Consider the following 20,727-nt stretch of genomic DNA (forward strand, 5'->3'; position numbering starts at 1 on the left):
CGATGCGCCAATTCGGCTTCTCCAGCCCATTCCTTGATGGAGTCCGAGCCCTCTATACTAACCCCACGGCCTTACTAAAACTCACGGGTGGCCGATCCAACCCAATAAAAATCCAAAACGGTACCAGACAAGGCTGCTCCCTTTCCCCTTTACTCTTCGCCCTGTCCATAGAGCCCCTAGCCGCCAGAATCAGAACTGAACCAACCGTAAAAGGAATCATAGTCGGAGACAGGGAGTATAAAATCTCCCTGTTCGCCGATGATATTATCCTTACCCTATCAGATCCCCTCACTTCCCTCCCCAACCTAGAAAAACTATTAGACCAATTTGGCCGCCTCTCAGACTACAAAGTAAACACAGACAAGCCAGAGGCCCTCAATATCTCTCTACCGAATCCCATATGGACAACCCTACAAAAGAAATTTAAGTATAAATGGAATAGCTCCCATATCAAGTATTTAGGGATTAAAATAGCGAGCTCGTATGGCTCACTATACCAAACCAACTACCCTCCCCTTTTCCGTCAGATCATAAGAGATCTCGAGACCTGGCAGACACACCAAATATCCTGGTTCGGCAGAATAATATCCACCAAAAATGAATATCCTCCCCCGTTTGCTTTATTATTTTCAGACCCTCCCTGTCCCCGTTCCACTAGCAGATCGGAGGAATATCCAGACCCACATTCTGCGTTTCATCTGGCAACAACGAAGAGCCAGGGTCCCACGGTCGGTACTTTTAGCGTCGAGGACGAGAGGGGGTCTGGGGGCGCCGGATGTAGTCCGATACTACCAATCAGCCCAGCTGAGGCAGGCGGTGGTTTGGAACAACCCCCCGACCTCTAATTGCTGGTTGGAGATAGAGACGCACCACGCGTCCCAGACCCCCCTCTCAGCCCTACTATGGAACCACGTCCACAAAGGTAGGAAGACCATGAGACTCAGCCTTGGAGCAATGAGATGCACGTGGTCGACATGGTTGAAAACCAAAGGGAAATATGGCCTAGCTTCAACCCCCTCTCAATTGACCCCCTTATTCGGGAACCCGAATTTCCCGCCCGGTTGTTCCCGACCCCAATTCAGCCAATTTCAAGGCCTAAACATCAGAGTGGTTGCGGACTTACTGGAAAACGACGAGGTCATGCCCCTCCGGGAACTACGAATCAAATTAACGTCCCCTGATCTCCCTATATTCCAATACCTACAGATTCGGCACTTCCTGAGAACCCAATCCCCTAGTCTAAAATTCCCGCCGCGCTCCAGATTTGAGACCCTCTGCCTCAGAGGCGAGTACCAAAGAGGCCTCATCTCTGAGATATACAAAACACTAGAGGCGGCCCAGCCCTCACCTAATCATTCATATATGCAAAGGTGGAGCGAGGACCTGAACACCAATATAGACATTGAGGACTGGGAGGATATCTGGGAGGCAGCTACCAAAACTTCAATTTGTTCCGTCACAAAAGAAAATATTTACAAAATATTATTTCACTGGTACCTGACCCGGAGTAGACTGGGCCAAATCTACCCAGGCACCCCCGACGAATGCTGGAGGGGATGTGGTCAAAGGGGGGACATGTCCCACATTTGGTGGACATGCCCGGAGATCCAAAAATACTGGACCCGGATCCAGGGCCTTCTGACCGAGACTCTGGATGTAGAGATACCCCTGGACCCCCTGACCTACGTGCTGGGAAAACCAGTCGACGACCTTCCCACCCCTATAGCTAGACTCACGGCAGCAATCCTAACGGCTGCCAGATGCTGCGTAGCAGCGGCTTGGAAGAAAATCAAAGCTCCTTCTAGAAGAACGGTAGTCACCAGGATAGATGGAATTATGGGTATGGAAAGACTAACGGCAATGCTGAAACAAAAAATGCCGCAATTTTACTCAACCTGGGAACCCTGGCCAGGATCAGGCGCCCTGACTATCCCATAAACTTTACCGCAGGACTAACCCCCCGACCTCCGAACCCCAAAGCTCCCCACCACTGCCCTCCCTCCCCCCCCTCCCTCCTCTCTTCGTCCAAGTCGTTCCCAACTATTCACCCCTCCTTCGTCATCCCCTCTCTTTTTCACCACTGAAAATGGGAAAATAGACTATTGTGTGTCATCAACTCCTCCCATGCTATGTACATGTACCGCGCCGTACTCCTGTGTTAGCTCGTTTACCAATGTCTGTAACATGTACCAATACGCTGTCTGACACCAATAAAGGAAAAATATTTAAAAAAAAAAAAAAACAATATTGTGACGAAATAAATTGGTGCTTGAATAAATAAAAAGTGCTTCCCACCATCCCATAAATAAGTTCGCAAAAGAAGGAGCAAAACTTGTACCCATAGCGGTGCCCATTACCCCATTTAACATTTTTGATCTGATCCAGAAGATCACCAGAGTCCCATATAAATGAGGGCAATTTCCTAACAAATGGCTGAAGAAAACCATTAACATATCTTGACAGGCCATCTCCCAAAGATCCAATGCTAGAGACAATGGGACGACCTGGAGGGTCGACCAATGTCTTGTGGATCTTTGGGAGATGGTGGAAGATAGGAATAATTGGATGAGATGGTATAATGTATTTAACCTCGTCCTTTGATAGAACTTCCATAATAACACCTGAGTCAACCAGTTCTTCAAGGAAATGTTTCTAGGTCGACCGGAGATGAGGATTTGGATGGGGGGCCACCACTCGTCACCGAGAGTGATGTCCCCTCATCCGACTCTGTTCCTCCGGTATCTATTGCTTTACATACATTTAATGATTTTTGTACCCTACAAGATATGAATGATCTTTTGTCTGAACAGACGGTTGATGATATTAATATTCCTACATTTTCTGAATGGAATTCAGGCCTAAAAAGGAGTTCTGTCTTCTACCCCACTCATGTTAAGGGTCAATTTCTAACTATGTTTGAAAATCTGGTTATAAGGGACCTTCGTCTTCTAGCTCAGGGATTCTCCCTATCCTATATAGATCATGACAATTTGAATCAAAATGAATGTTTAGCTTTAAAATCTTTGAAAAATAATTCTGCATTGGTCATTAAGAGTGCGGACAAGGGGGGTGCGGTGGTGGTGCAGGGCAGAGACGGTTACATCAGGGAGGCTTTACGCCAACTGGATGATGGCAGGTCCTATCGTGTACTATCCGCCGACCCCACTCCGCAATTCTTGGGGTTCCTTGTAGAACTGGTTGACTCAGGTGTTATTATGGAAGTTCTATCAAAGGACGAGGTTAAATACATTATACCATCTCATCCAATTATTCCTATCTTCCACCCTCTCCCAAAGATCCACAAGACATTGGTCGACCCTCCAGGTCGTCCCATTGTCTCTAGCATTGGATCTTTGGGAGATGGCCTGTCAAGATATGTTAATGGTTTTCTTCAGCCATTTGTTAGGAAATTGCCCTCATTTATATGGGACTCTGGTGATCTTCTGGATCAGATCAAAAATGTTAAATGGGGTAATGATTACCTGTGGGTAACACTTGATGTTACCTCTCTGTATTCTGTTATACAACATGACCATGGGTTGGCAGCTGTCCGCCAATTTATTGAGATACCAGAAATATCAATTTTTCAATCGGCTTTTATTTTGGACGCTATACACTTTTTACTCACGCACAACTTTTTCACATTTAATGGTAAGTTTTATTTGCAAATTATTGGCACCGCTATGGGTACAAGTTTTGCTCCTTCTTTTGCGAACTTCTTTATGGGATGGTGGGAAGCACTTTTTATTTATTCAAGCACCAATTTATTTCGTCACAATATTGTTTTTTATAAAAGATTTGTGGACGACCTAATTATTATTTGGAGGGGGGATGTCACTACACTTCACGCTTTTGTATCTTATCTTAATAATAATCTTTATAATTTAAGATTTACTTTAAATTTTCATTTCCATCACATTGAATTTCTGGATCTACAATTATTTGTAGACATAGACAAAAAAATCCAAACGGATGTTTATAGGAAGCAAAATGCCAGGAATACCTTTCTTAGGGCGGACAGCTGCCACCCATCTCACGTCATAAAGGCCATACCAAGGGGACAGTTCCTCAGACTGAGAAGGAATTGTTCCACTATTAGTGGTTTCCTTTCTCAGTCTGAGGAACTTACAAGGAGATTTTTGGAAAGGGGATACCCCAAATCACATTTAGCAATTGCTTTTGAAAATGCACTACATACAGAGAGAGCATCATTGTTGCCCACACATCCAATTGGAGATTCTCGCCTTGCTAACAATGTTAAAACAATTGGTATTAAACAGGACTCACATGGACTGACAAAATCAAAAAATAAATGTCCTCTTTTTATTTCACAATTTAGTAAACAAAGTGGGAAAGTAAACTCTATAATTTCAAAACATTGGAATGTCTTATCCATGGACCCTGTCCTTAAAAAATATGTGGATTCTGATCCTATTTTTGTATATCGTAGAGCGAGAACAATTGGATCTCATGTTTCACCAAGTGAACTCAAAACTTCTGGTCTCAAAAAACCTTTTATCACTAGGGGTTCCTTCAAATGTGGCTCTTGTAGTGTATGTAAACACATGAAGCCTGCAAAAAGATTTTTTTCAGTTTGCCTTGCCACCACCACATGGTGTGAATGTATTATCGAATAAGGAGTTTAAGATCAACAGTTTTATAAATTGTAAAAGTCAATTTGTGATTTATCTAATAACATGTGGTTGTGGCAAGAGGTACGTGGGGAGGACGACTAGAGCCCTTAAGGTCAGGATGTTAGAGCACTTAAGGCTCATAAAATTGAAAGATACCAATCATCCAGTCTCAAAACATTTCACTGTATGCGGTCAGGGAGGGATTAGCAATTTTTCCTTCTTGGGGATTGAATCAGTTATTTTTAAATCTAGAGGAGGTGATCATATCAACCTTCTGGACCGTAGGGAGGCGTATTGGATCTTAACTCTCCAAACGCGCTTCCCTATGGGCTTGAACATTGATTGGCAGCTTACACATTTTTTGTAAAATCATTTTTGTTAAGGATGTATTATTGTGCCATTAGTTGGCAATACAGGTTAATTAAAATAATTGTCATTAAATTAGACATTACATTCTGATCATTCTAACCCTTGAACTTAGTGTTTCATTATGCAATATTATGCTAATTATCTAAGCTTAAATTGTTCTCTGATGTAGCTTGTTGACAATCCTTTATATTTGATATTAGTTGTATTTCCCTGGTTCCTATGATTTAGGTTCATAATCTGTGTTATGCAGTATATATGTGTTAATATGTCTTTAAATTCACTTTCTTTGCATTGATTTTTTTAATCACGTCTAGAGGTTTTTATTTTCACCTTATTTGTACATAGCTTAAGATGCAACACTATAAACACTATAAGTCTTTTAATCCACTTTGTTTATGTCATTTGTTTATATATTAGTACCTCTTAGTAAGTATTAGTTTAGTTTTACATAGATTTATTCCCTTGAAATGCGCATGCCTATGTAGTAGCAATGTATTTTGTTCTGCTGGAAGGTTTAGTAAAGCTTTGATATTGTGTTCCTATGTTTGCTCACATTCAAGATGGCCACACTGCCTTTGGTACTTCCTTTTGCCCTTAGATCGGCACTGAGTCGCTCTGCGCATGCGCGATGACGCGCGCAGCATCATGACGTCATCACGTTCTGATTTTTGGCACGAAATGGCCCAAAGGTAAGAGGGTATATAATGGATGTTATCACATTGTGTTTTATCCTTGAAAAAGAATGCTGTGATGTTCGAAACGCGTTGGATGGGTCTTTGTCACATTAAAGTGCCCTTTTAATTATTTTTTGTCTGGGGTCCTTCCTGCTCCATTTGTGCTGGTGCGCTTTTTGGTCTCCTTTTCCCTGTATTGCATTGAGTAGCTGCACAGCCTGCCTACCTGCCCTACCAGGATGTGAGTATTTGTATATTTTTCAGGGGAACCTGCCAATGAGACTGATGGTGAGTGGGTTGCACCACATACCACCTGTCTTCAGGAGGATAGTACCCATCATATTACACATTAGGTACTATATCAATTGTTAGTACCCTGGTATAGTGGTATGGCTTATTGTTATTTTTGAGTATATACCTGCATTAGAGAGCTTCATCTATTTTCCACAATAAACAGAGAGGAGGCTGCAATGTCGCCGGGCGGGAGCTCCGACACGGACTCCACACATGACCGAGGGGAACAAACAGAAGAGGTGGAAATGCAGCCGGTCTTGAGAAAAGATATGGCAAAATTCCTCACGGATATAAAATACTTTTTCCATAGTGAGGTGGAGGGGCTGAAAAAGACCTACAGTACAAAGCATTGGGGAACGTACACATGACTTGGAATAAAGAATGGAGACTTCAGTGGAGTGTCACAAACACACAGCGCAGGAGATTACACAAATTTAAAAACGTTTGGTTGAATTGGAAGATAAGCAGGAGTATGGGGAAAACAGGGATCGGAGAAATAACCTGCGAATAAGGGGCATACCTGAGGAAGTCCTGGATGTGGAGGAGTTCGTGGGCAGATGGATGGAGTGCCTGCTTCCAGATAAAACAACAGCGGAGCTCCAGCTGGATTGGTGCCATCATACCCTGCGGTCCAAGCCCCTTCCAAACAACCCCCCGAGAGATGTTATCCTGCGGATGCATTATTTCAAAATTAAAGATGAACTCTGTAAAATCACGCGGGCTTCTCCCACTGTTCAGTTTGACGGCATCCAAATGTTAGTGTTCCAAGACATTTCCCACACCACACTTAATAAAAGATGGTCCCTCCAGCCTTTGACTAAAATACTGCGAGAGAAGGGCATAAAATATCGATGGGTCTTCCCGTTTGGTCTCTTGGTGATAAGAGAGGGACGGGCTCATACGCTGAGACACATGGACGAGGGAGCTGAGTTCCTGCTAAAATTAGGAGTGAAAGAAACTCTGTCTCACCAAGCAGAGAAGCGTCCAGAGATGGAGATGGAGATGGTATGGAAGAAAGTGAGCAGTGCAGCTGAAAAGAAAAAAGACAAGAATAAAACATGAGTGCAGAAAAGTTATATACCTGCCAATCACCATTACCCCATTAAAAGACTTACGGCAACATTAAAAAGATTAATGGCGAGCCCTCAAAGGGGAATTTACAGTGCCTATGCAGAGGCTCAACAGTTATAAAAGATCAAGATGTTTCTAAAGTTAATGTTGTTATCAGTTGTTCTACATTGCAATCTACATGCTTAAGATTTCTGGGACTGTTTCCATGCAAAAATGCGGATTCTACAGAACCTGCCATGAGGCTGCTCAGGAAGAGGGAAGATGGCGTCCAAAGAAAAGAATCGATGAAGAACCAGGAGCTGTGGAAGAAGCGGGAGAAAAGCGTGGGTAAAAGATGGCGGAGCAGAAAAAGGCGCGAATCATCTGAGACTGAGCTCCGAGGGTAGAGAAGGAGGGAGGAAAGGTGGAGCTATGAGCGGGGAGGTGGAAGGAGGCCGACCAGCTCATCCAATGAGTTGCCGACGGGATGTGACGTCAGGAGCCGGGACCAGGAGCCTCCAGATGACGCGAGAAGATGGAGAAACCGAAGTGTCGGAGAGAGAGGTGGAAGCAGGGTCTCTCGGCAGAGGTACGCGAACTCCTCTGCCAGGAACCCTGATACGGGGCGATCGAGGGAAGGGGGGGATGAGACGGACAAGGACAAAGGGAGGGGAGGACTGGGGGTTCATGGGGGAGAGAGAGGTGGGGGGGAGAGGGAGTTGGGGGAGAGAGGGAGGTGGGAGGAAGATGGCAGGGTAGAGAGTGGAAAGCTGGGCAGGTTAGCTAAAGGAAGTGTCCGCAAAGATAAGATGTGGTATAGAAGAAGAGTAGAAAGAAGAACATAGGATTGGAGAGGAGGAGGAGGAGAGGGATATATTTATATCTGGAGCTCTGGATAAGGGGGGGAATAATTACATGAAAATTTCCAGATACTGGACGACAGCAGCAACCCTCTGCATGCACATGGCAGAACAACCAGAACAAAGATATAGAGAGTGGAATAAAGGTGATTCACTGAGTTATATAGTTAATAAGTTTAGATAGCTGGGTGTTACAAATAATAGACATTTTTACAACGTACATTATTTAAGATAACGTTAAAATAATGGCAGAGAGCGCCGGGAGAAGGGCGGATGCTCCGCCACCCTGGCAGTAGGCATGTGCATTGACCCCACTGGGGATATTACATCAGGGCCAGTGGGGGAAGACCCAGGGGAAGTGAGACTCCAAGAGAGTCTGCGCCTTCGGTCCCTAGAAGGAGGGAATAGGGAGAAGGCATATTGCCTCTGGGCACAAGAGCTTGGGTCCAGTAGGACCAGTCATAGCTCAATGCTGAGATTGTTTAATTTTAATTTGTCAGTTTTGTTGTATGTTGTTTTGTTTTTCCTCTTTGTTCCTGTGAGTGTCCCCTTCCCCCTTCCCCTGAACCCCCACACATATCATAATCTGGGTCAGTTGGGCGAAAGCTGGGTAGCAGAATGTCGGCTGCAGTCCCTTGGCAGGTTCCTGAAAAGACATCAGATTTTGGTAAGCAACCTTGTACACGTCATGTAATGGCTGTAACTTGGATATCACATAATGTTAAAGGCTTTAATAGCCCTCAAAAGAGGAGAATTGCATTTACAGAATATAAAAAGAGGAAAACAAACGTCCTATTTCTACAGGAGACGCACTTTTGTGTTAGACATAACCCTCTGTATTTAGATGTTCACTTCCGCCAGTTCTATCTAGCGTCCGCGCAGGAGGAAAAAAAAGGGGTGGCGATACTGTTCCACAACAACTTCCCTTTTCAAGTGGATAATATTAAAAGACACATGCAGGGAAGATATCTTATCTTGACGGGAAAAATACATAACAGCTATATAACGTTCGCTTCGGTTTATGCCCCATGTGAAAATGACCCACAGTTTTTTCGTATGTTTTTTGAGCAACTGGATAGGGTGACGGATGGAAGCATAGTGATCACAGGAGACTTCAACAAACGGTTAGACCCGACAGTAGATCGATCACAACAGAGGAATAGAGACAGGACCGTAGAGGTGACAGCACTTCGCCAGGGTATCAGAGACAGACAATTAGTTGACAATTGGAGGGAACAGCACCCTGGAGAAAGAGGCTTCACATTCTATTCGCACCCACACGACAGCTACAGTAGAATTGATTACTTCTTCATATCAAATAGATTGGTCCCACAGATCTCCTCTTCCGGAATACATGATATTTCATGGTCGGATCATGCACCGATTGAGCTGAGGTGCTCTCAAATTAGACTGGCCAGCCCAGGAGCACAAAATATAAAAGAAGAGATTTCACAATTTTTTAGGATAAATATAGGCAGTGTGGAGTCCCAAGTCACTTTATGGGAGGCTCACAAGGCCACAATGAGAGTTGTCCTGATAAATATAGCAGCAGGCAGAAAAAAAGCGAGAGAGGCTAAAACGACCCAGCTAAGGGACAAGCTCCATAAACTCTCTATCCTGCATAACCGAACTGGTAGAGAGGAGACATTAAAGGAGTTGAAAGATGTAAGAATAGAACTTAATCTACTCCTTACCTCCGAGGCTGAGAAGACACTGAGTTGGACAAAGAGGAAATTTTTGGAAAAAGCGAACAAGCCCGATACCATGCTATCTAGGAAAATTCACAAGAAACAACAAAACTACACAATTCGCTCGATTAAAACTAGAACGGGAGAGCTGATGGCAAATCCCAAACACATAGTTGAAGAGTTTAGAGCATATTATGAAAGATTGTATGATGGGAAGAAGGTGAGACATAACGATAAAACGAGCAAAGCATTAGAGAACTTTCTAGCCGACTTGGATTTGCCAAGGATAATGAGGTTGGAGCGAGAGTTCCTAGAAAAAGAGTTTACAGCAGAAGAACTACAAGAGGTAGTTGCAAATCTCAAACCTGCAAAGGCTCCGGGCCCAGACGGATTTTCAAATCTCTATTATAAAAAATATATAGGGATTCTGACCCGGACTTATTACGGATGTATAATAATATCCTGGCAGGGGGGTCCTTTTCAGACCAGAGGCTGCAGGCGTCCATCTTGGTGATTCATAAACAGGGCAAGGACCCCACAAATTGTCCAAGTTAGAGGCCGATCTCATTGATTAATTCGGATATCAAAATTTATTCCAAAATGATGGCCAATAGATTGAGTTCTATTCTACCTAGGCTGATTCACCCGGATCAGGTTGGTTTTTATCAAAGGTAGGCAAGCAGCCAATAATACTAGGAGACTAGTCGATACCATAGAATATATTAATACCAACAGGATCCCGGGAATTATATTAAGCTTAGACGCTGAAAAAGCCTTCGATAGAATTGACTGGCCCTACCTGGATGCCACGCTTGCAGCGTTTGGAATGGGGGACACAGTGTCTTGGGCAATTAAAGCACTATACACAAACCCGACAGCTCGGGTAATCCATCAAGGGTTCCCGTCAGAATCATTGCAAATTGAAAGTGGCACAAGACAACGCTGCCCGCTCTCGCCCTTGTTGTTCGCCCTCTGCATTGAGCCACTAGCAGCCCACATTCGAGGTAATAAGGATATCACGGGAATCCAAATTCGCTCTCAGGAATATAAAACTGCACTATACACGGATGATGTTATTCTGACATTGTCTAGGCCTCTGGTCTCTCTACCCAACCTCTTTGACCTACTGGAAAAGTTTAACGCGATCTCAGGGTTCAAAATAAACCAAGCAAAATCAGAGGCTCTGACTTTGAATCTCCCAAAAGACGCCGAAAAATTAATAGAGATTAACTTCAATCTGAATTGGCAACCCAAAGCCATTAAGTACCTAGGAGTTAATCTGACTAGGGAGGTGAAGTCGTTATATAAGGCAAATTATCCTAAGATCTTACAGTCTTTGAGAAAGGAGCTGAAGGAATGGGCGTCGTATGGTATATCCTGAATTGGAAGAGTTTACAGTGTTAAGATGAACCTTCTTCCCCGTCTATTATATCTTTTCCAGACACTTCCCATACCCTTAGTACGGGCAGACATTAGAGACATGCAAACTCAAATTTTCCAATTTATTTGGAATAACAAAAAATCAAGAATAAAAGCAAAAATACTGGTGAGGCCCAAAACACCAGTCGGATTGGCGATACCTTGCTTGTTCTCATACTATAAAGCGTCCCAATTGAGTCAAATTATTCAATGGCACTCAGATTCGAAATTACGTAGATGGGTGGAACTGGAGAGCGAACTTTGTGCCCCATTACATATTCATAATTTAATTTGGTATCCAAAATCTAGACTAAAGAAGATCTCGGGACCGCTGTCCTCAATGCTCAACTCATTTGAAGTCTGGGAGATGTGCCCTGACCACTAGGAGCTCGCTGATGACCCCACTGTTTGGAAATCCTGATTTTGCTCCGGGGATGGACGAGGACACTTTTTACTCTGGAAACAGAGTGGATATGGGAGGCTGAAGGATCTGGAAGGCAGAATTACTATTAAAAGAACTTAAAGTGATTTGTTACCGGCGCTAACCACACCCAATCTGTGATAAAATAGTGCACAAAATTAAAATTCAAAATAAAATGTGTCAAGGTGATCACTGATCAAATTCTCAACCTTCCAGGAATGTGTACAGATTCCTTTCAATAGTAGCTTGTCCGGGATGGGAAGGGAGCGAAGATAGCAGGGATACACCATGAAAAATAAAAAATAAATGCATACAATAGTGTAATAAGTTCTTTTCAATCTGGATAAAACATGTATGTCTTGGCTCTATAGCAATGCCTACTTACAGCAGGTCAAAAGGTAAAAAGCATTGATCTACACAGCAGGTAGAAAGGTGTCAGGATCTTCAGGAACAACAGCCCAGGTTTACAGCATAAGAAATCAGCACCTCAGCTCAGACGTCAGTAGATGTGAGTGGATCAGAGACATGCAAAAGAAAGGCAGACCATAGTGTCGATCGTGCATAAAATTTATATAAACAAACAACAAATTTTAGGAATTGTACTCACATTGTGTACATAATCATAGTTCACATAAGGCTTTACTTGAGGCAAATGGAGTGCTGGTTCAGTGTGGAGCAGCTCACCGGGGATCTTCTCCTTAGACTCACAACAGACCGGGTGGGAGATGGCGTCTGACGTCACATCCGCTGTTGGGGTGACGGCATCCGGTCTTGGAGGCAAACGGTGGGGGAACTCAGCAACTCTGAAGCCTTCAGTAGAAAGAGCAGCTGCAGCAATGAAAGTGGCTCTACGCGTTTCGTCGTACTAGACAACTTCCTCAGGAGCAATGAATAATTCTCAAATGAGTTGTGGGTTTATATATACTAAACAATTGAACAAATAAGCAATTAACCAATTTAATATAACAATTATATAATTGAAAATGTAAAAGATACACTGGTTCTCCAATAAATAGGTACATAACTCAGTGTTCAAAAACGGCGCAGTGTTAATACAAATAGGCATTTAAAACAACATCTAAGTAAATAAAATATCTAAGTAAATAAAATTCAGGATCTAATCATGATAATATTCTAGGTATTTATAGGGAGCCATAACTAATTGGTTCTTATGTACTCACAGAGCAAAAACGAGGGAGAGAGAGGGGAGAAGAATATAAGAGTGAATTAGTAACATATTAGTAACATATTATGATTGATTAAAATATACACTTATATGTATCAAAAGTAATAAAAATATAAATATACATAAAATATATATAAATATAAAAAAAAACCTTTGTTCATTTAGTAAGTGACCCAATATTGATAATAAAAGGCACCTGACATATAGCTAATGTCAGTGGGAGAGGTCGCAGAAAGGATATACAGAGATAAGGGGCCCGAGCAGACCGTGCATTAGATAAGAAATGGGATAATCTCAAATTCTGCATTAAGCCCATTTGGCATTAATGTTTTTAATTTGTGTATCCAATACATCTCACGTCTGCTCAGATCTACATCTCTGCTGCGACCCCTCCAGTGTTGTCGCACATGCTCAATGGCAGTGAATTTTAGTCCTTTAGTATTGGAATTGTGGTACTTAGCAAAATGTTTGGACACACTATGCGTTAGTATGCTTCTCCTAATATTGCTGAGGTGTTCTACAATACGTGTTCTGATGGCTCTTTTAGTTTTTCCCACGTATTGTAGTCCACAGGGGCATTCTAATAGGTATATGACATAGTCACTATAACAATTCATATATTGCTTTATTTTAAAGTGTTCTTTGGTTACATTACACATAAAGTTCTTTTTGTCTGTCTGTTTATGTTCACATGCCTTGCACATTGTGCAACCAAAGAAGCCCTCCAGATTTTGAAGCCATCCTTTATTTGTTGTTTCTATCTTTTTTAGGGCACTTGGAGCGACAATACTCTTCAGATTTTGTGCTTTTTTTAAAATTATTTTTGGGTTCTCTGGGAGTGTGCTATTTAAAATTGGGTCACTCTTTAAAACATGCCAATGTTTTCGAATAATTTTACCAATATTGCTGGCATCTTTATTGTAAGTTGTCAGAAAAGCTGTGTCAAATACATTGTTTTTTACTAATGGTGTTATTTCTTTTTTAGGTTCCAATAAATCTTTTCTATCCAGGTTTTTCGCTTTATTGAACGCAGTGTCTAAAATTTCTTTCTTATAGTTCTTTTGTTTAAAGCGTGACTCCAAAGTTTTGCACTGTTCTTCAAATACAGTTTCTTCCGTGCAATTCCTACGCATTCTTCTAAATTGGCTATAGGGGACATTATCCATCCACTGGTGATGATGGCAACTTGAACGCAAAATATAATTGTTGCTGTCTACATTTTTAAAAAACGATTTGGTTTTAAGAAGACCCTCTTCAATATATATCACCAGATCTAAATAATTGATCGAAGACTTACTTGAAGTCGAGGTGAATTGTAAATTCATGGTATTGTTATTCAGACCTGCTATATAGTCGTCTAGGTCTGTTTGGTCACCCTGCCAAATTAATATAATGTCGTCAATGTAGCGCCGCCATAGGACAACACCCTCCCCCAGCATGCCATTGGGCCAGATGTTTTGGTCCTCCCAAAAACCCATGAATAGGTTTGCATAGCTGGGGGCGAATTTCGTTCCCATGGCGGTGCCACATTTCTGTAAATAAAAGGTGTCTTCAAACAGAAAAAAGTTTTTTTCCAAAATAAAAGCTATAGTTTCCAGAATAAAGTCTGTTTGAGATATATGCAATTCTGGATCTTTTTCTAGGAAGTATTTTACAGCTTCACAGCCCAAAGAGTGTCTAATTGATGTGTATAACGAAGACACATCTATAGTGGCTAGGATGTAGTCCTCTTTCCAAACTATTTTGTCTAATATCTGTAATATTTCTGTTGTGTCTTTTAAATAAGATTTAAGATGTTTGACATAATCTTGCAAAAATGAGTCTATGTAGGCAGATAGATTTGAGGTGAGGGAGTTTATTCCGGAGATGATTGGTCTTCCCGGGGGATTTATAAGACTCTTGTGAATTTTAGGAAGTAAATAAAAGATGGGAATCTGTGATGTTTCGTTAAATAAAAATTTGAACTCCGGGTCTGATAGAATCCCTGAGTCTTTCCCCTTATCTAACAGTAATTTCAATTCAGTAGTGAATGTTTTTAATGGATTTCTCTTCAGAATTTCATAAGTTAGAGGGTCTCCCAACAGACGATGAGCTTCTTTCAGATAATCTTCCCTATTCATAATAACAACTCCCCCACCTTTATCAGCTTGTTTTATAATAATATCTGGGTTTTCTGTTATCTCATCTAGTGCTATTTTTTCTTCTTTTGTTATATTACTCCTAATTTTGGATTTGGTGTTTTTTGTCAAATTTTCAAAATCTTTAGTAATTAGGTTATAGAAGACTTCTAAATAATTCCCCTTATAATAAGTTGGATAAAATGTAGACTTATTTCTTAGGTTGGAGTGCTTAAATTTTTCTGGTTCTTTAATAACTGGCGGATTTAAATTTGATTGTCTTGAGACAGCATCTTTACTTAAAAAGAACCTTTTCACAGTTAGCTTTCTGAGGTATTTGTTGGCGTCTAAAAAGAGCTCAAAATTATTTGGCCCTGTGGTCGGCGCAAAGGATAATCCTTTTGAAATTAAATTTTTTTGTGGTACAGAAAGTGTAATTGAACTTAAGTTAAAAATGCTACTATTTTCTTTAGAGTTACTACATTTCACTCTTTCTTTTTTCTTTCTTCTCCCCCGTTTGCCTCTTTGTTTATTTCCCCTTTGGGCTTAGAGAGTCTGTCTTCGATCTCCTGAAGTGGTATTTCCCAAACTTTGAGAGGATCTTCTAATTCTAAAAAATCACTTGATCCTGCTGCTTCAATGGGGGAACGTGATCTACTAGTTTGGTGCTTTCTTCTAGATTGACTTCTATCTCTCTCTTTTCTCCTTTCCTCTCTTTCTCTTCTTAGTTCTCTTTCTCTTTTTAATTCTTTTTCTTTGAGATATTCTCTATCCCTTGTCTCTCTATCTCTTAGTTCTCTCTCTTTAAGTTCACTCTTAATATCTTTTGATCTTTGATGTTCTCTTTCTCTTTGAGTTTCTCTCTCTCTATATGATTTCTCTCTTTGTTCTTTTTCTCTTAGTATTTCTCTCTCTCTATTTCTCTCCCTCTCTCTCAAACGTTCTCTCTCTCTATCTCTCTCCCTCTCTATTCTCTGTTCCCTCTCTCTCTCATGGGCTCTGTTTCTCTGATATTCCTGTTCTCTGTAATAATCCTTATCATTAGAGCTTTTTGTATCTGTATTAGATGCATATGGTCTAAGTGAAGTATTTGATATAGGATATATATTATCAGGTCTAGAGTCTCTATTTCCTTTCCATTGTGGATTAGGTCTATGATGAATATTAGTATTGGTATTATCCCTTTTATTAGCAGTATTGGTAGAATAAAGTTTATTTTGATCAGAAACTCTAAAATAATGGTCTCTTTTATAATTGTCTGGTAGGTAATTCCCTTTCTTTTTTTTCCATTCTCTTTGTTCTCCTTTCTGGTAATCTATTTCATCTCTTGTAAATTTAGTAGATTTATTAGTATAAAGATCATTTTCTAATTTGTCTATTTTCTTCTTCAGCTCACGATCTTTTATCTTAAATTCTGCCGTGTCTTCTAAGTGTGCTAATTTTTCTTCTATGATAGTGACTTCTTGATCAATTATTTTTAGCTTTTTCTTATGTTGATTGATTAAGGATTCCATTAGCTCAAAAGAGCATTTGTCTATAATGGCATACCAGTTTTTGACAAACTCTTCATCATCTAAATTAGAAGATGGATTTTTTGAAATTCTCAAGCCTCTAGGAATCCTATTGCAGTCAACATACTTATTAAGAAAACTTAAATCAAGCCATCTTCTGGTATCTTTAATTAACAGTTTATCCAGTTTGTAGAATTCTTCTTCTAACAAGCTATGAGTGATAGGTGATTGTGTAGTGGTGTTATCATTAAAATTAAAATGCAACCTTCTAGAGTGTCTTTTCTCAAAGATATTCGGTGAAACAATATCCATAGTGAATTTGAATTAAACACAGTGTGAAAGCAGCCACCCAATCAAATACAGTAAACTAAGTGAACTTAAAGTGATTTGTTACCGGCGCTAACCACACCCAATCTGTGATAAAATAGTGCACAAAATTAAAATTCAAAATAAAATGTGTCAAGGTGATCACTGATCAAATTCTCAACCTTCCAGGAATGTGTACAGATTCCTTTCAATAGTAGCTTGTCCGGGATGGGAAGGGAGCGAAGATAGCAGGGATACACCATGAAAAATAAAAAATAAATGCATACAATAGTGTAATAAGTTCTTTTCAATCTGGATAAAACATGTATGTCTTGGCTCTATAGCAATGCCTACTTACAGCAGGTCAAAAGGTAAAAAGCATTGATCTACACAGCAGGTAGAAAGGTGTCAGGATCTTCAGGAACAACAGCCCAGGTATACAGCATAAGAAATCAGCACCTCAGCTCAGACGTCAGTAGATGTGAGTGGATCAGAGACATGCAAAAGAAAGGCAGACCATAGTGTCGATCGTGCATAAAATTTATATAAACAAACAACAAATTTTAGGAATTGTACTCACATTGTGTACATAATCATAGTTCACATAAGGCTTTATTCATTGCTCCTGAGGAAGTTGTCTAGTACGACGAAACGCGTAGAGCCACTTTCATTGCTGCAGCTGCTCTTTCTACTGAAGGCTTCAGAGTTGCTGAGTTCCCCCACCGTTTGCCTCCAAGACCGGATGCCGTCACCCCAACAGCGGATGTGACGTCAGACGCCATCTCCCACCCGGTCTGTTGTGAGTCTAAGGAGAAGATCCCCGGTGAGCTGCTCCACACTGAACCAGCACTCCATTTGCCTCAAGTAAAGCCTTATGTGAACTATGATTATGTACACAATGTGAGTACAATTCCTAAAATTTGTTGTTTGTTTATATAAATTTTATGCACGATCGACACTATGGTCTGCCTTTCTTTTGCATGTCTCTGATCCACTCACATCTACTGACGTCTGAACTGAGGTGCTGATTTCTTATGCTGTATACCTGGGCTGTTGTTCCTGAAGATCCTGACACCTTTCTACCTGCTGTGTAGATCAATGCTTTTTACCTTTTGACCTGCTGTAAGTAGGCATTGCTATAGAGCCAAGACATACATGTTTTATCCAGATTGAAAAGAACTTATTACAATATTGTATGCATTTATTTTTTATTTTTCATGGTGTATCCCTGCTATCTTCGCTCCCTTCCCATCCCGGACAAGCTACTATTGAAAGGAATCTGTACACATTCCTGGAAGGTTGAGAATTTGATCAGTGATCACCTTGACACATTTTATTTTGAATTTTAATTTTGTGCACTATTTTATCACAGATTGGGTGTGGTTAGCGCCGGTAACAAATCACTTTAAGTTCACTTAGTTTACTGTATTTGATTTGGTGGCTGCTTTCACACTGTGTTTAATTCAAATTCACTATGGATATTGTTTCACCGAATATCTTTGAGAAAAGTACTCTAGAAGGTTGCATTTTAATTTTAATGATAACACCACTACACAATCACCTATCACTCATAGCTTGTTAGAAGAAGAATTCTACAAACTGGATAAACTGTTAATTAAAGATACCAGAAGATGGCTTGATTTAAGTTTTCTTAATAAGTATGTTGACTGCAATAGGATTCCTAGAGGCTTGAGAATTTCAAAAAATCCATCTTCTAATTTAGATGATGAAGAGTTTGTCAAAAACTGGTATGCCATTATAGACAAATGCTCTTTTGAGCTAATGGAATCCTTAATCAATCAACATAAGAAAAAGCTAAAAATAATTGATCAAGAAGTCACTATCATAGAAGAAAAATTAGCACACTTAGAAGACACGGCAGAATTTAAGATAAAAGATCGTGAGCTGAAGAAGAAAATAGACAAATTAGAAAATGATCTTTATACTAATAAATCTACTAAATTTACAAGAGATGAAATAGATTACCAGAAAGGAGAACAAAGAGAATGGAAAAAAAAGAAAGGGAATTACCTACCAGACAATTATAAAAGAGACCATTATTTTAGAGTTTCTGATCAAAATAAACTTTATTCTACCAATACTGCTAATAAAAGGGATAATACCAATACTAATATTCATCATAGACCTAATCCACAATGGAAAGGAAATAGAGACTCTAGACCTGATAATACATATCCTATATCAAATACTTCACTTAGACCATATGCATCTAATACAGATACAAAAAGCTCTAATGATAAGGATTATTACAGAGAACAGGAATATCAGAGAAACAGAGCCCATGAGAGAGAGAGGGAACAGAGAATAGAGAGGGAGAGAGATAGAGAGAGAGAACGTTTGAGAGAGAGGGAGAGAAATAGAGAGAGAGAAATACTAAGAGAAAAAGAACAAAGAGAGAAATCATATAGAGAGAGAGAAACTCAAAGAGAAAGAGAACATCAAAGATCAAAAGATATTAAGAGTGAACTTAAAGAGAGAGAACTAAGAGATAGAGAGACAAGGGATAGAGAATATCTCAAAGAAAAAGAATTAAAAAGAGAAAGAGAACTAAGAAGAGAAAGAGAGGAAAGGAGAAAAGAGAGAGATAGAAGTCAATCTAGAAGAAAGCACCAAACTAGTAGATCACGTTCCCCCATTGAAGCAGCAGGATCAAGTGATTTTTTAGAATTAGAAGATCCTCTCAAAGTTTGGGAAATACCAAACTCCTTTGCCCCACTTCAGGAGATCGAAGACAGACTCTCTCAGCCCAAAGGGGAAATAAACAAAGAGGCAAACGGGGGAGAAGAAAGAAAAAAGAAAGAGTGAAATGTAGTAACTCTAAAGAAAATAGTAGCATTTTTAACTTAAGTTCAATTACACTTTCTGTACCACAAAAAAATTTAATTTCAAAAGGATTATCCTTTGCGCCGACCACAGGGCCAAATAATTTTGAGCTCTTTTTAGACGCCAACAAATACCTCAGAATGCTAACTGTGAAAAGGTTCTTTTTAAGTAAAGATGCTGTCTCAAGACAATCAAATTTAAATCCGCCAGTTATTAAAGAACCAGAAAAATTTAAGCACTCCAACCTAAGAAATAAGTCTACATTTTATCCAACTTATTATAAGGGGAATTATTTAGAAGTCTTCTATAACCTAATTACTAAAGATTTTGAAAATTTGACAAAAACCACCAAATCCAAAATTAGGAGTAATATAACAAAAGAAGAAAAAATAGCACTAGATGAGATAACAGAAAACCCAGATATTATTATAAAACAAGCTGATAAAGGTGGGGGAGTTGTTATTATGAATAGGGAAGATTATCTGAAAGAAGCTCATCGTCTGTTGGGAGACCCTCTAACTTATGAAATTCTGAAGAGAAATCCATTAAAAACATTCACTACTGAATTGAAATTACTGTTAGATAAGGGGAAAGACTCAGGGATTCTATCAGACCCGGAGTTCAAATTTTTATTTAACGAAACATCACAGATTCCCATCTTTTATTTACTTCCTAAAATTCACAAGAGCCTTATAAATCCCCCGGGAAGACCAATCATCTCCGGAATAAACTCCCTCACCTCAAATCTATCTGCCTACATAGACTCATTTTTGCAAGATTATGTCAAACATCTTAAATCTTATTTAAAAGACACAACAGAAATATTACAGATATTAGACAAAATAGTTTGGAAAGAGGACTACATCCTAGCCACTATAGATGTGTCTTCGTTATACACATCAATTAGACACTCTTTGGGCTGTGAAGCTGTAAAATACTTCCTAGAAAAAGATCCAGAATTGCATATATCTCAAACAGACTTTATTCTGGAAACTATAGCTTTTATTTTGGAAAAAAACTTTTTTCTGTTTGAAGACACCTTTTATTTACAGAAATGTGGCACCGCCATGGGAACGAAATTCGCCCCCAGCTATGCAAACCTATTCATGGGTTTTTGGGAGGACCAAAACATCTGGCCCAATGGCATGCTGGGGGAGGGTGTTGTCCTATGGCGGCGCTACATTGACGACATTATATTAATTTGGCAGGGTGACCAAACAGACCTAGACGACTATATAGCAGGTCTGAATAACAATACCATGAATTTACAATTCACCTCGACTTCAAGTAAGTCTTCGATCAATTATTTAGATCTGGTGATATATATTGAAGAGGGTCTTCTTAAAACCAAATC

Source organism: Ascaphus truei, chromosome 3 (genome assembly GCF_040206685.1).
Source record: "Ascaphus truei isolate aAscTru1 chromosome 3, aAscTru1.hap1, whole genome shotgun sequence".
Classification (NCBI taxonomy): Eukaryota; Metazoa; Chordata; class Amphibia; order Anura; family Ascaphidae; genus Ascaphus; species Ascaphus truei.